This window comes from Protopterus annectens, chromosome 8.part0 (assembly GCF_019279795.1).
Source record: "Protopterus annectens isolate FY-2018-M chromosome 8.part0, PAN1.0, whole genome shotgun sequence".
In the NCBI taxonomy this organism is placed as follows: Eukaryota; Metazoa; Chordata; order Ceratodontiformes; family Protopteridae; genus Protopterus; species Protopterus annectens.
In genome coordinates this window covers 1,101,405,575-1,101,419,857 of record NC_056741.1, presented here as the reverse complement: position 1 = coordinate 1,101,419,857, position 14,283 = coordinate 1,101,405,575, and the positions used below count along the sequence as shown (strand labels likewise).

The 14,283-nt window shown below is 38.5% G+C and overlaps 1 protein-coding gene across 1 annotated transcript in view; it reads left to right on the top strand.

The window, feature by feature from the left end:
* Positions 1-14,283, top strand: part of LOC122809256 (zinc finger protein 271-like) — a 115,681-nt gene that overhangs the window by 81,342 nt on the left and 20,056 nt on the right. The window lies entirely within an intron of this gene.

The window sequence follows — 14,283 nt, the reverse complement described above, 5'->3', positions numbered from 1 at the left end:
CAGGATAGAGGATATTGGGGGATTACAGGATAACAAATGTGTAACACTGGAGAAAGAGGCTTGATGGCCATGAAAGGAGGTGAACCCCAAGAAGAGATGCTATAAAAAAAAAATGATTGGACCATAACTGCTTGTTTCTTGTTAGGTAACACACTTTGAGAATGGTTGACCCAGTCCTCACTGACTTTAAATAATAACTATACCATCATATAGAAACATCCCCTGAAGGTACTTTATTCACAACAAATTAATGAGGTAGATGGGCCATATATTAGGCAAGCTTTAAAAGAAATGTTTGATAACATTCACTCCAAGAAGTGGCTTAGTATTACGGCAAGATTAGGATAAATCAGTGTGTTGCTTTCAAAACCAGATAGATTAATCTTGTAAGTGCATTAGTGGCTTTCTTTATTAAAGACTCCAAGCTCCCTTGGTAGGCCAGTAGCTGCTTAGCCACTTCTTAAGAAAGTGACTGTGAAGCTAGATTGTTTACTAGTCACTGGACAGTTCACATCGTACTTTGCCCTACTTTAGGAAATATGTACAGTACAGTACAGAAACACTATACACATAGAGTTAAAGAATACTTATGGATGGTAAAGTTAATAAAGGACTCGGGATTTACCCCCACCAAAAACAATAATAGAATGGCCTGCCCTGCCAGAAAAGGTGAGGTGGAAGAAGTGCCGACTCACCAACTAGGTAAATAGTGGTGAGCCCAGAACATAGGAAACGTAGATATAACTTGCTTGCCTCTGGAATGGTTGGCACTAGAGATACTCCTTCTTTGAACTGGTATCCATAATAGCCATTGTTTAATGTTGACTGGAATTCCTCTTTTTCCTGTGGGAACGGTCAGGTTTGAAGTAAGCTTCCCATGATAAATAATTATCCCAATGATAAAAGTAAATACCTAAGCCTGTTCTTCTTTTTCAAATCTGGTGACTGTAGTAGCTTGTATTTATTGCAAACATGTAGGGGCATGTTAGGCCATGTTCATCAGTGGGCCGTCCCTGTGGGTGTGTCTCTTTTGGAGGAGGGCCTTCTGAGTAACCATAGCAAAAAAACATAAGTATCAGTTTTAAAACATTAAAACATTCAATATCAGTTCTTGTACCAAAATCAATTACACAAGTATAAAGCACAAACTTAAACCTACAAGTAATATAAATACAAATGAATATAAGGATAGCAAGTTTCAAAACAGTGGCTTCCATGTTAACATAAGAAATGTGAATCTTTATCAGCACCTTCACCGTAAAGCTTCACCAGATCTGCCCTTACTTAAACCTGAAGGATAATTTACAAAGTCCTAAAACGACTCCTTGCAAAAGTTCAAGAAAATGTTGCCCCTCATATGAAGCTAAAGAGTGTAGGTTAGCAATGGGGAGGTGTTGGCTGTCTGGTCCGAGGTGGATCCTGGGTAATAGAGAATAAACATATTTGCAGAGTCAGAAAAACTTGTCTTCTGTTGATCCTAAACAATGTTTTTTTCCTATGTAAGATGGCCAGGCATTTGGAGTCACCAGATGTGCTAGCATCTGATATTAATGCATGCATTTGTGCCTCCTAGTTTGAGTTATAACCTGAGGCCAGAAACCAGTTGAAAAAGAAAAATAAGGGCTTTTGGGGAAAGCTCATCAATATCTGCTGAATTAATTGGAACAAGGATTACTGCAGTGGATGCTTGTGAGACTATGGTTGAGCAGAACCCCTGGAGACCAATGTCCGTCAGGTGGATATGAGTACTGGATGCACTTGGCTCGTGACTACCTAAGTGAGCCTTAGGCTGGAAGCGTGTAGCTTTTTATCTTAAAGTTATGTGCAGATTTAAAAGCGTAAGGTAGGGTCAGGCACCGAAGGTGGGGTAAAACATCCTGAGGGAATGTGCCTAGTGCTTAAAAATTTAGGAGAAATATTTAGAATAGCCAAATGGGAAAAGCCAAAAAAAGACAAAATAAAATAAGGAGACAGGTAAAAAGAATGAGAAAAGCTAGGAGCTTCGTGTGGAGTAGGAACAACAAATTATTATTATGGAGAGTATGGGTTTGAGGGCAGGAAGAAACAATCTCCAATATCAATTGTTGGTCCTGAGAGTAAACCTTAAACGTAGTATTAGTGCAGAGCCGGCAAAGTGGTGGCTAGTGTTGGGACCAGTTACAGTGTGGTGACAGTCTGGTGAAAATAAGAGTTGGGTTTATTGAAGTTTGCTGATTGTTAAGGGAAATCAAGCAAATACCAGTGACCCATTAACTGTGAATGCAATTTGACTGTAATAACAGGAAGACAGTGTAGGCTGTGAACTTTATTAAAAGAAAAATGAAAAAAAATTATTGGGGAGAAGTTCTCTGTTTCTTTCACTTCTACCCTGTTTTTAAATGCCACTTTCATTTTATCCCGCTCTCTAGCTATATTTTCTGAAAACATTTCTATCTTCCTAATAACTCCTGAACAATTTCCACTACCAATTCTTAAATTCCTCTCTGTTTAACAGGTTGGTGGGGAAGCAACAGTGTCTCATTTTTATTTTAATTGTTATTGGCATGTGATCTTAAATAGTTATTGGATGAATATCAAAATTTTTAATTAAATGTGCCTGTTCCTGTGAGATATAATTTCTGTCTACCCTAGCCTAGTTTTTATATCTTGGGAAATAATATGTAAATTTCTCTCTGATCTTCTACTACTGAATTCACATCTTCCATACCAAATATTTTCATAAATGTCTTCAATAATCTACCCTCATTTGTTATACTTTCCCTGCTAGGCCCTCAAACAGATTTTCACTGCTGCAAATCAAATTACAGCCCCCACCTATAAGTAATATTCCTTGCTGAAAACTGATTATTTCTCCCATAATTTCCTTAAGCTTTATTACAGCAGTTTTAGATGGAATATAAATACATGCCAGTGTAATCTTCCGTCCTTGCCAGTAGCCCCTTACTATCACAAATCTACCATTATTATCTGTTTTCCCTCTACTGTCACTAGTGGAGCTCCTCTAGTAATTAATATCAGTGCTCCCCTTTTTCCTTTGTCCTGTGTATTCCGCTGAATAACCCTCCTGAAATCCCTTCTTTATCAAATTCATATGCTGGGTTCTTTCCAAATGGTCTCCAGTAGCATAGCTATTTACACTCAGCATTTTTAAATATAGTTCACTACTCTTTCATTTTTGTTTATACCAGTGAGACCATTCACATTTAAAGACAATGTGGAAGGTGTCATCATGATAAGAAGTTATTATTCCCACCAATTACATATAACAGCTTTTTATGTCTAGTTTCAGATTTTGTGTTACATGTAAACACTAATGCTTGGCAGGTTGATCTTTTATACAGTTGTTTCTTGTCATATGCATTTGGCCCGATGTCAAACCATACAAGACTTTTTGTTTTGCTGAAAACCCTCAAACAAAAAACAAACACAGCCCCAGGACACCCCCATAAACTATTAACTTAATACAAACACACAAACCTATGTAAATCTTCAAATAATGAAGTTTACCCTCATAATAGAAAAAAGTGTCCCAGATTGGCAGCTACACTCACCAGCTTGTATTGACCTATAATGAAGGTTATCCATGCTAATACACATGGTATAGTCTGTACTTCTACTTGCATCAAGTGCTGTCTTTGTCTTATCTTTATTCCTCTCTGAGATGTAGTAGACAATTTGAATGCTTTCAGAAAACATTATCTTTTAACCACTGAAAGAAAGGAGTATTCTGTTTTTATTGCCCTTGTCAGCATATTCCTTTAGAACACTGGAAAGCGTTTCAATAGCATAGTCTCTTTATGAGCTTTATTATCAGAACAATAATAAGCAGAATCTCCTTCTGTTTGATAGCTTATTTTTTGTTGGACAAACTTTTGTATTTCCTCTTTAGCATGTTCTGCATAAAAAATTACTTTAACCCTCCAGGAAAAAAAATATTCAGAAGATGACTAGATACAGTGGCTTGAATCTCACACCTGTTTCTTGACATTCCCTGATTGCTGGAATAAATTTATTCCTCTTCTGCCTGCTGTGCAGTGAACAATCTGAAAATTCACTGTCTGTCTTTTCTGAGTTTCTGTTTTCACACTTGGAGAGCTGAAGTTAAGCTGTTACTCAGTGTGCAGCCATCTTGGAAGTTGAGGATGATGCCACAATATCAGCAAAAAATGATTGATTTCAACCACTGGTGTTTTTTTCTGGTGTCATTCTGAGGGGATCCAGAATTTGTCAGCTTGGGAGGACATGCTTAACAGACCAGTTGCTTTGACAAGGATGGTCTGCACCTTTCCTCTCTAGGCTTTCAAATACTGGCTACAACTTTATCCACCCCCATAGTCCCTTTTGTAGGCAATGCCAGACTGACAAGACTGCCAACACAGAAAAAGCAACTTAACTGAACCTCAAGGTATTACTGCTCACTGCTAAGAGCCTGAAAAAAACTAAACTCCCTCCAAGCCCTCCTTACACATGAAAATATAGACATCTGTGCAGTTACTGAGACATGGTTTTAAGCAGCAGAGAACACCCCAGTAATGCAAGGTTTCAGTGCCTTCCACACTTTTTGACCAGTAGCTGCACAGACAAGGGCTAAAGATGGAGGTGTCTCTATATACATCAATAACGAGCATACCTCTATGGTAGTCAAATAGGATGATGTTGATGCTGGAGTTCCTCCATGTGCTGACCACCATAGACAAAATCCTGTACCATATCCTAACCAGCTATTGGTCACCCTCGATGTCCCAAGCAGCTCACAATGCATACTTGGACCTACTGGAGAGACTTACCATCTAGCCTAACACCCTTCTCATGGGAGACTTTAATTACATGTCTATAAACTGGGAATCCTACATGGCCTCAAATCTACAGGCACAAAGATTCCAGGACTTCATAAATACAAACACCCCTGACCAAATACTGAATATACCCACTAGAGGCTCCAACATACTGGACATCATGCTTACAAATGTCGTAGAGCACTGCACCCCCCCCCCCAATGTCTTGTCCTCCATGGTATGTTCTGACCATAAAGTTTCCTTCCAAATCAAAATCAACTCTGTAATTCCATTAAAACCAGTAACAGTTAGGAACTAGTCCAAGTCAAATTACCTTTTATTAAGTGACAGTTTGTCAAAATTCAATGCCCCTCCAAACCCCAAGAACACAATAGCCTATGCTGAATTGCTCTCAGAAACTCTTTACAACCATGTCCATGGTTGCATAGAGGTTGCTGTACCCACCAAACGTAAGCCCAGAACTGTCCCCAGAAACAACCCACACTGGTGAAATCCCAAATTAAACAGGATATACAACAAAAGGAAAAATATATGGCAAAAATCAGGAAGGGTAATTCCCATGAAGATGAAAGCACTCTCATCAAACTAAATAGGAAACTAAGAGGGCTAATTAGGTCAAGCTAAGCCAACTTTGACATTAAGCTAGCCTACCAGGTGAAAGATAACCATAAGGCCTTCTACAGCTATGTTAGAAACCTCAAGGGCAGCATATAGCAATGTGCTGAACTGGTGATTAATGGTACCCCATTCACTGTGCCCGGTGATGTGGCAAACCTATTAGCAGATTCAATTCCAGCTTTACCCCCATTTCACCTATAACCATCCTCCAAGAAATACCCTCAAACATAACCCCTCCAACTATAACTAAGGAGCATGTGCTGGTTGTACTTAAAGCCAAGAACATGGCCTAAAGTGGGCTGCAGTAACATCCCAGAATGCCTCCTTAACAGTGTAAAATATGACTTATCAGGACCCCTGGAGTCATTATTTAACTATAGTCTTAAAACAGCCTTTATGCCACATGAAATGAGGACTGTGGCAGTCATACCCCTTCATAAGGAAGGACCTACAACAGATCCTGAAAACTACTGATCCATTAATCTGACTAGTCTTGTTTGAGAGCTGTGGAAAACATTATCATGGAAATTATCAACAAGGACATAGGAGGCCTTCATACATTGTATCCATCACAGTTTGACTTTGTCAAAGAGAGGTTATGCTTACTGAGTATGGTGGACTTCTCTGTAAAGGTGGGTAAGGCAGTTGATGAAGGGAAAATGGTGTATACAACCTGCCTACCTAGATTTGGCTAAAGCATTTGATACAGTAACCCACTCGGACTTTGTCAACAAACTTATGGTAGGTATAAACTTATAACATGTTGGATAGCTAGCTGACTCACTGATAGTACCCAGGAGGTTAGAATCGGTGAAGCCACCTCCACAAAGAGGCCAGTCATCCGTGGAGTCCCCCATCTGTGCTAGGCTCACTCCTCTTTGTCATCTACTTCTCAGATGCCAAAGCCAATGTCAAAGGCCTCTGGCTAAGCAAGTTTGCAGATCATTACAAACTGAGATCAGTCATTGAATCCTGCCAAGATGAAAACATCCTTCAGGAAGGTCAAACATAGACAAATGTCTGGTGCTCAAGCCATGGCTTAAAACTCAATGCATTATAGTACCTTTTGGGAAGTCTGCCACCCCGGGTAACTATGTTATCAATTAAATACCCTTAAAAGTTGATTCACTAGTCAGAGCTCTAGAGACTCTTGTAGACAGTAACATAGCCTTTGACCAACATGTTTCCAAGGTAGTAAGAAAATCCTTATGTGTTGTTCAACTTATAGGCAAGGGAATGACATCTAGGTCCACAGAGGTCACCATATCACTGTACTTGGCCTCATCAAACCCATTATAGAGTATAATGCCCCCTTCAGTATTTACCTGACCAGACACATGCAGCAACTGGAATGTCCAGAAAGGTTCCTTACAAAAAGAATACAGGGAGTGAAGACAACATCTTTCACTGATCACCTCAAAGCCCTATCTCTTTACTCAGTGTCATACAGACTTCTGAGAAGTGATCTTTGCATGGCATACAAGGCATCCCCCACACCCTGTTTTGATGAATCTTTTGTACATCCACAAAACAAGCAGACCTAAATTTTGCTTGTAACATTAAAAGGACATGTTGGAGAGACAGATATGTTTCTCGGAGAATTCCCATTCTTTGGAACAGGCTCCCCATCCATGTGAAGCAGAGTTCCTCCCTATCCCTATTTAAGCGCAACCTGGACCAGTGAATGAATAATTAGAAATTCACCCCTGGTTTGGCACCTGTGTCTCTGATGGACAGAGGCAGTTAGTAAATCAAATGTGTGAGTCACATTTGGGAAGCATGTCTAAGCTTATTAAAGGCCCTAGTGATCATTAGCCTAGTATACACCTGTGAACCTATGAACCCATGAAAAGACACAAATGGAAGTATTTATAGAAGACTTAAATATGCCAAGTTTAGAGGAAGATGAGGCTCAAGAATTAATAGCTATGATAGGAGAAGACAAGATAAAAATGGTGATGTATAAACAATTAACAGGGAAGTCTCCAGGAACACATGGTATTCCTGCGGAAGTCTGAAAGTTAGGAGGGAAAAAGTGATAAAGATCTGGAAGGTTTTTTTAACAATATTATAAAAGGAGGGTCAGCACCAGCAACTTAGAAGAAAATGGTGGAGGCTGTAATGCCCAAAGAGGGTAAAAACCCTTTAAATCTAACTTCACGTAGACCAGTTTCAGTTTTGAACCATAATTATAAAGCATTTATGAATATACTAGCTAAGAGTTGGCTAAGGTTTTACCAAAACTAATAGATATCAATCAATATAATTTTATCAAGAGGAGACAGACATTTTGACAGCGTTACTAGAGCAATGATGATTCAAAGGAAAGCATAGGGCAAAAAGACCACATTATTGTTGGTGGGTCGAGATGCAGAGAAGGCATTTGATAGAGTTAGTTGGGATTTTATGAGGAGGGTAATGGCAGTATTTGTGTTACATGATAGAGTAATGCAGTTAATTAGGAAGATGTATGAAGGGTCCGAGGCAAGAATCAAGGTGGGAGGGTTCTTTTCTGTCATGTTTGAACAGAGGAACTGTGCAGGGGTGTCCTCTTTCTCCTTTGTTATTTGCCTTATACTTAGAACCATTTGCAGAGAAAATAAGGGACTCATATTAGCCTAACTTGCAGATGATATTTTGTATTTGATAAATCCAGAAAAGGATATTTCAGTGTTGTGGAACATTTTGGGACAGTTTAACATTTTATCAGGATATAAAATAAATGGAGATAAAACAAAGTCTATAGCAGTAAACTGTTCCCACACATAGGTTCATAGGTTCATACTAGGCTATCTGCCCTAGGGCATTTATAAGCCTAGCCAGAGTGTGTTTGGCTTTCGCCACCCATTTTAAATTAATTTTGCTATGCCCTTTTTCGAGGTTAGTATACTGTGCCTCTTTCTAACAGTGACACAGAAGTGATACCCGGGGTAAACCTACGATCTCCCATCCACTCATCAAGATTCCTCTTGAAGAGAGTCAATGAGGGACTCTGCCTAACCTGGACTGGGATTTTATTCCAGAGTGAAGGGAGCCTCTGGGTTATGAATCTGTCCCTCCAGCATATCCTATTTATTTCAGTGCTGAGGTTCAAGTCTCTCGAGCGCGTAGCTCGATGGGATTTGGATTTTCTGAGGTGCAGCATGTCCCATTAATTCCGGGTTGGACATGGCTTTATACGTCAGGCACATATCGCCTCTGAGCAGGCGGTATGCCACTGAGTAGAGCTGGAGTTTCTTTAACCGGGCAGCATATGGCATCTGTTTGAGCCCTTCGATCCTGTTGGTGAGGTACTTTTGGTGTCTTTCCAGTTGCTGCAGGTGTCTGGTAAGGTACATCCCAAAAGGGGCATTGTACTCAATTATGGGGCTGATGAGGGATGAGTAAAGAGGCACGATGACCTCCCCTGATCTAGATGTGAATCCCTTCATGATTAGGTGGGCTATATAAAATGTTTTTCTAACTACTTTGGCCACGTGGTTGTCAAATGAGAGATTGCTATCAACTTGGGTCCCCAGGTCCCTAATTACTTCTTCCGTACTTAATGGATTACCACCTATGTGGTAATTTGTGGGCACTTTATTTTTGCCAAAGGGGATGACTATACACTTTTTGGCGTTTAGCTTGAGGCCATGGCTCTGGCACCAGTTGTCTGTTTTTATGAGGCCCTTTTGGAGGATGATTGTGTTGGCTGGAGAGTCGATTGGTTCAGTAATTCCCAAATGTATGGGGACACGATAAGATGAAGTATTTAGGTGTTTGGATTAAAAAAGGAGTCTGTTATGGCAGCTAAGGATATGTGGGAGGTGACTAAGCAAAATATAATACAGAACTTAAGAAGTTGGAAGCTCTTGGCTTTACATATGGATAGTAAAGTACAAGCAGTGAAAATGTTTTAATCCCTTTAATGTTGTATACACTTCAGGCATATTTTTATGAATGAGAGGAAATAATTAATAAAGAAGTCAGTATATTTATTTGAGAGTGAAAGTGGTAAAGTATTAAGTGGGATAAGTTGTTTCTTCCCACAGAACAAGGTGGTTTAGGATTACCAGATCTGAAGGAGTATTTTAGAGCCACACAGCTAAGGCTCATATACATAATGCCTGCAGAAGACTACAAATCAAAGTGGAAAGAAATGATGCTGAAATGGATGAGGGGATTCATGAAATAAGGAGACAGTAGGATTTTGGATGCAGGTGCTTTAAGAGAATAGTAGCCACCATACATAATACTATATTTACAAAGCAGCAAAAAATAATTTGAGAACTAAACCAACATGTGAATGAAGAAAGGAGGTTTGCTAATAGAGGTGAATGCAAATACGGACACAGAAAATAGGCAAGATGGAGCTGCAATTTATTACAGAAAATTAGCAAAGAAACCAAGGTAATGGGAGTAAATTACTTGGGAGGGAAAAGTCATAGAGTGGGATGAAACCAAGCAGAAGTTTGGACAGCGGATCAGAGACTACTTTCCCTATCAGGGAGTGATAGAGTAAAGGCATAGAGAAAGGGACAGAGGAGTGTTAAATGAAAGACCAGGTCTGATTTAATTTATAGTTGAGTCTAGAACAGAGGCCGTAGTAAAAAATAATAATTAGAAGGTTATATAAAATAATGCATGATAACTACATGAATCAGTCAGAAGGTAGAAAAGACTGGGAAATGACATTGGAAAAGCAGTATACAAAAAAATGAAAGGATAGTTATGTGGCTCTTAAGTATACAACAAAATCTAGAATGCTTAGGATTTTTGTGTGGAAGTGTTTGAATAGGCACAATAGACTTCAGAGAACTTTTTCACAGATTGGCTGCAGTTACTGAAAGTGCTATGAGAAAGAGGAGTACCTGGAAGCATTTTTGAGGGAATGTAAGTTGACCTTTTTTTAGAAATTCCTCACAGGGTATTGTGTCAGAAATGCTGGGGGAGCAAATTGTTTTAACTAAGGAAATGATTCTTTTGAGCTGGGATATAGAAAATGTCAATACACTTTGATGCCCTACTAAGTTTAATAATGTTGGATGCCAAAAAAGCAATTAATAGAAAATGGAAAACAAAAACAAATATAACATAATTATTGAATGTTGTAAAGTTGATAAAATAATTTAAGGTTGGATCTTTAGAAAAGGGATGGTGCAAACTGCATAGAAATAAATGGAATCTGTGGGAGCAATACATACAGAAAAGTGTTCGGGAGGAGGAGTGAGGTTTCAGGGAAGGCAGAACATGAGCAATCACTGTAATGTTAAATCGAGTAATACTTTTTAATACAGAAATCATATTTGTGTAATGCATGAAAAAACTTTGCAATGGTTTGTTTCCTCTTTTATAAGTAACGGTGTACTCATGTCACTATATAATATGTGATGTTAAAATAAAAGATCAATTGAACTGATTTGCAATGGCTATGGCTTGTAGCAAATGTAAAGGTCTGCCTATACTGCAAACTAAAAATCTAATGGAGCATACAGCTTAATGCATTTGCATCAACCATGATTGTGACAACTCAAGCTATAGTTGTCATGTTTGGAAAAAAAATACAAAAAAATGGAGACAAACTGGAACAAAACAATATGCAGTTCACCACCCTTTGTTTTACCTCTTTTCATAACTAAAGTCTAAAGAATCCTTCTTCTTTGAAACCCAATCAAATCAAACCTCATTCTAAGCCACTACCAGAAAAGAATGCTATTCACTCTAAAACCAAACATAGATAACATATCTGTCATCAGTTACATCTTCAGATAGCACCAAAATAAAGTTTGTCTCCCACACAAAGCTACTGGGAGTAATTACAGACGACAACCTAAACTTCAATCTCCACATTCAACAAGTCATAAAAGCAACTTACCAGAAATTAGACCTATTATATAGAACAAAACCTTTCCTTACATATTTTGGCCACAAAACCACAGCTTCTGCCTACCTGATGCCTAAGCTACTCTATGCAGCCCCTATCCTTACTAACCCACATACCACCCAAATCTGTAAACTAGAGCAATGTCACAATAAAATACCTAGGTTTGGAGCTAAATTGCTCTATCAGAACACACCACTGTGTAGCCAGCACTCACACCAGGTACATTGAGCTACTAGACTCACTCAAGTACTCCCAGCTAAAAATGGCTCACAAGATACTTTGCCAATCCATCAGCTCAGTATTACAACTTTCCTCCCCCACAAGATTCCTTTTTTCAAGTAACAAGTTCTCTCCACCATACAAAATTCCCACAGCTCATGTTATGTTTCATACCTTTGGAATACTATTCCTCCGTCTCTCAGACAGAGTTCCAAACCTGGCAACTTTAACTTATGCCTAAAATCCTTCCTCCTAGACTTATCAGACCTCTCCAGATTGACCTAGTCATCCTACATTACCAAGCTACTAAACATTGACCTTCCACTTGTCTTTTTTCATCTAATCAAGAAAGTTTTTGTGTCATACAGTGTATATTATAACAATATATATATATATATATATATATATATATATATATATATATATATTGCCTACAACCATCCCCTATCCAGAACCTCTGCTAAACTATTGCAGTCTCCATCTCTTACATTTCCTCATCCCTATCCCACCCACTAACCTCCGTGTACACTATTACTTGTATATTAGACTTATATTGACATCTGTCCCCTTGTAACTACATGCACCTAAACAAATTCATAAGTGTGTTCTGACATATGCCACTGTGCACTGTGTTATTGTGATACACCAGTCATCCCTTACTAATGTTGAATATTCACTCTACTTATTATGCTTAAGACTATAACTTTATTTTACAATGTATTTCTGTTATTTATCTTATATTGTGGTATTCTGTTCTAATGATTTCTATTTATGCAGTTTTGGAGCTTTTCACCTGGGCCTCCACTGAAAGAGTCATCATGACCTAGTCAGACTTCCCCTGGTAAATAAGTGCAAACAAAAAATGTCATGCCAATAAGGACCATAAATAAAAAGCATTATGAATAAAGCACTGATTGAGCAAGTGTGTGTGTGTGTGTGTGTGTGTGTGTGTGTGTGTGTGTGTGTGTGTGTGTGTGTGTGTGTGTGTGTGTGTGTGTGCAGATATGTGAGTGTATTTGGTTTAATCATACGTTTGTTAGATTGAATGATTTGTTAGGGGTGTTGTTTTTTCCTAACTTCTGGTGCATCGCAGGATGCCAGCTGCTTTGCTTGTGGGATTGCTATACTGGGTGAGTGGGATTTTGCCCTTTCTCCCACTGTTTTGCGTTTTCAAAGTTGATATATATAATTAGCAGGAGATAAGGAGATGTGGAGGGGTGTTTCCCCCCTGCAAAAAAACAATGTTTTTTTCCTTAGTTTTCCATGCAGAAAGGATCTTGCTTGGCAAATATATACTAGCATGTCAATGAATTTAGTTTTGAACATTTGTGGTCGATATAGTTTATGCCGATGTAGTTGGTCATCGATCTAGACATATATAAGCATATATATATGTATATCTAAAATGATATCTATACAGCATAAGATTGACAGTAAAAGATTGACAGTAAAACTATTTAAACTGAAAAATATCTATACACAAAATACTGGCAAAATTGTTATACTAGAGAGGGGTTTATGACTTTCCCCGTTATTGTGTGACCTCTGAGTTAGTAAATATTATTAGCAGGGGTGTTTTTCTTAGTTTTTAAAATGTATATATAGGTCTACTCACTTTGGTCAAGTAGCCCATACGTTGACCACAAAAGATCAACAAACTGAACATCGACACTTTACCACGCAGGACCCAAGAAAGAACCTTGGTGCACGCAACAAATAGCATCATTTTTTGCAGGGGGGCAAGACCCCTGCACCCCACAATTATATATATATTAACTCTGAGCTTGCAAAATCCTTGGGGAAAGGGAATATTCCCCTACCCAGGGATTGTCAATTTCACATGCCTGCCCACCACTTGCTATATTGACCAAATGCAGTCAATTAAACAGATGTTGAAAAACAAGCATTTAGGCCAAAAGCAGAACAACCTTTTATATGGTAGCAAGTTACTCTTTCAAATGCTAACTGTATATAGTGTACTGTTATGTCTTTTTACTGAAAGCAATATTTATCGAATGTAGGGTTTTTCAAATGTAGGAATGCCAAACTTTTATGTATTGTAGGGGATGGGTATTTGTGAAGCCCCCACCTCCCATCCTTACTCATGTGTGCTAACTTTAATCCTGCTCCTACCCTTAAGCCCAACCCAGCACATTACCTTCTGAAAAAAACCTTATTCATATAGAATGGATTTGAAAGTAGTGTTATTTTTTCCTGTTCTTTTGATGACTTATCCCAAAAGGAAAGTCAGTATGATGTGGGATATGCATGCCTTTGTTGGTTTCAGCATTATGAGTTTCAGGGAGTTTGCTTGCTAGAGGAAGGAGGTTTTGATTTTTTTTTTTTTTTGCGATGTGGGAACTGGTGCATTCAAGATTAATGCCTATATATGGATTCCATTGTTATGGTCTAATATGTGTTTGGTTGACAGCTGTTTAGTTAACCATTTATGACTGATGAAACAGCTGGTCGATAGGTGTCCGAGACTGAGCAATTCCCGTAGTTGGGTAATATGGCCTTAGCTTGTGTTTGTGTGATCTTGGAGTTAATATATATAATTAGCGGGGGGTTGTTCTTAGTTTTTAAAAAGTTAAATTTTGCATGTGTCAAGGTTGTTTATCAGTGCATACATAGCTGAATGTTGATGTGGGCATTTTCAACTTTATAGAGTTGAAGGTTAGTGTATCGACTTTGATTGTATTTGATGCATGTGTGTGCGTGTGTGTGTGTATGTGTGTGTGTGTGTGTCTGTGTGTATATCATACCTCTCAACTGTCCAGATTTTCA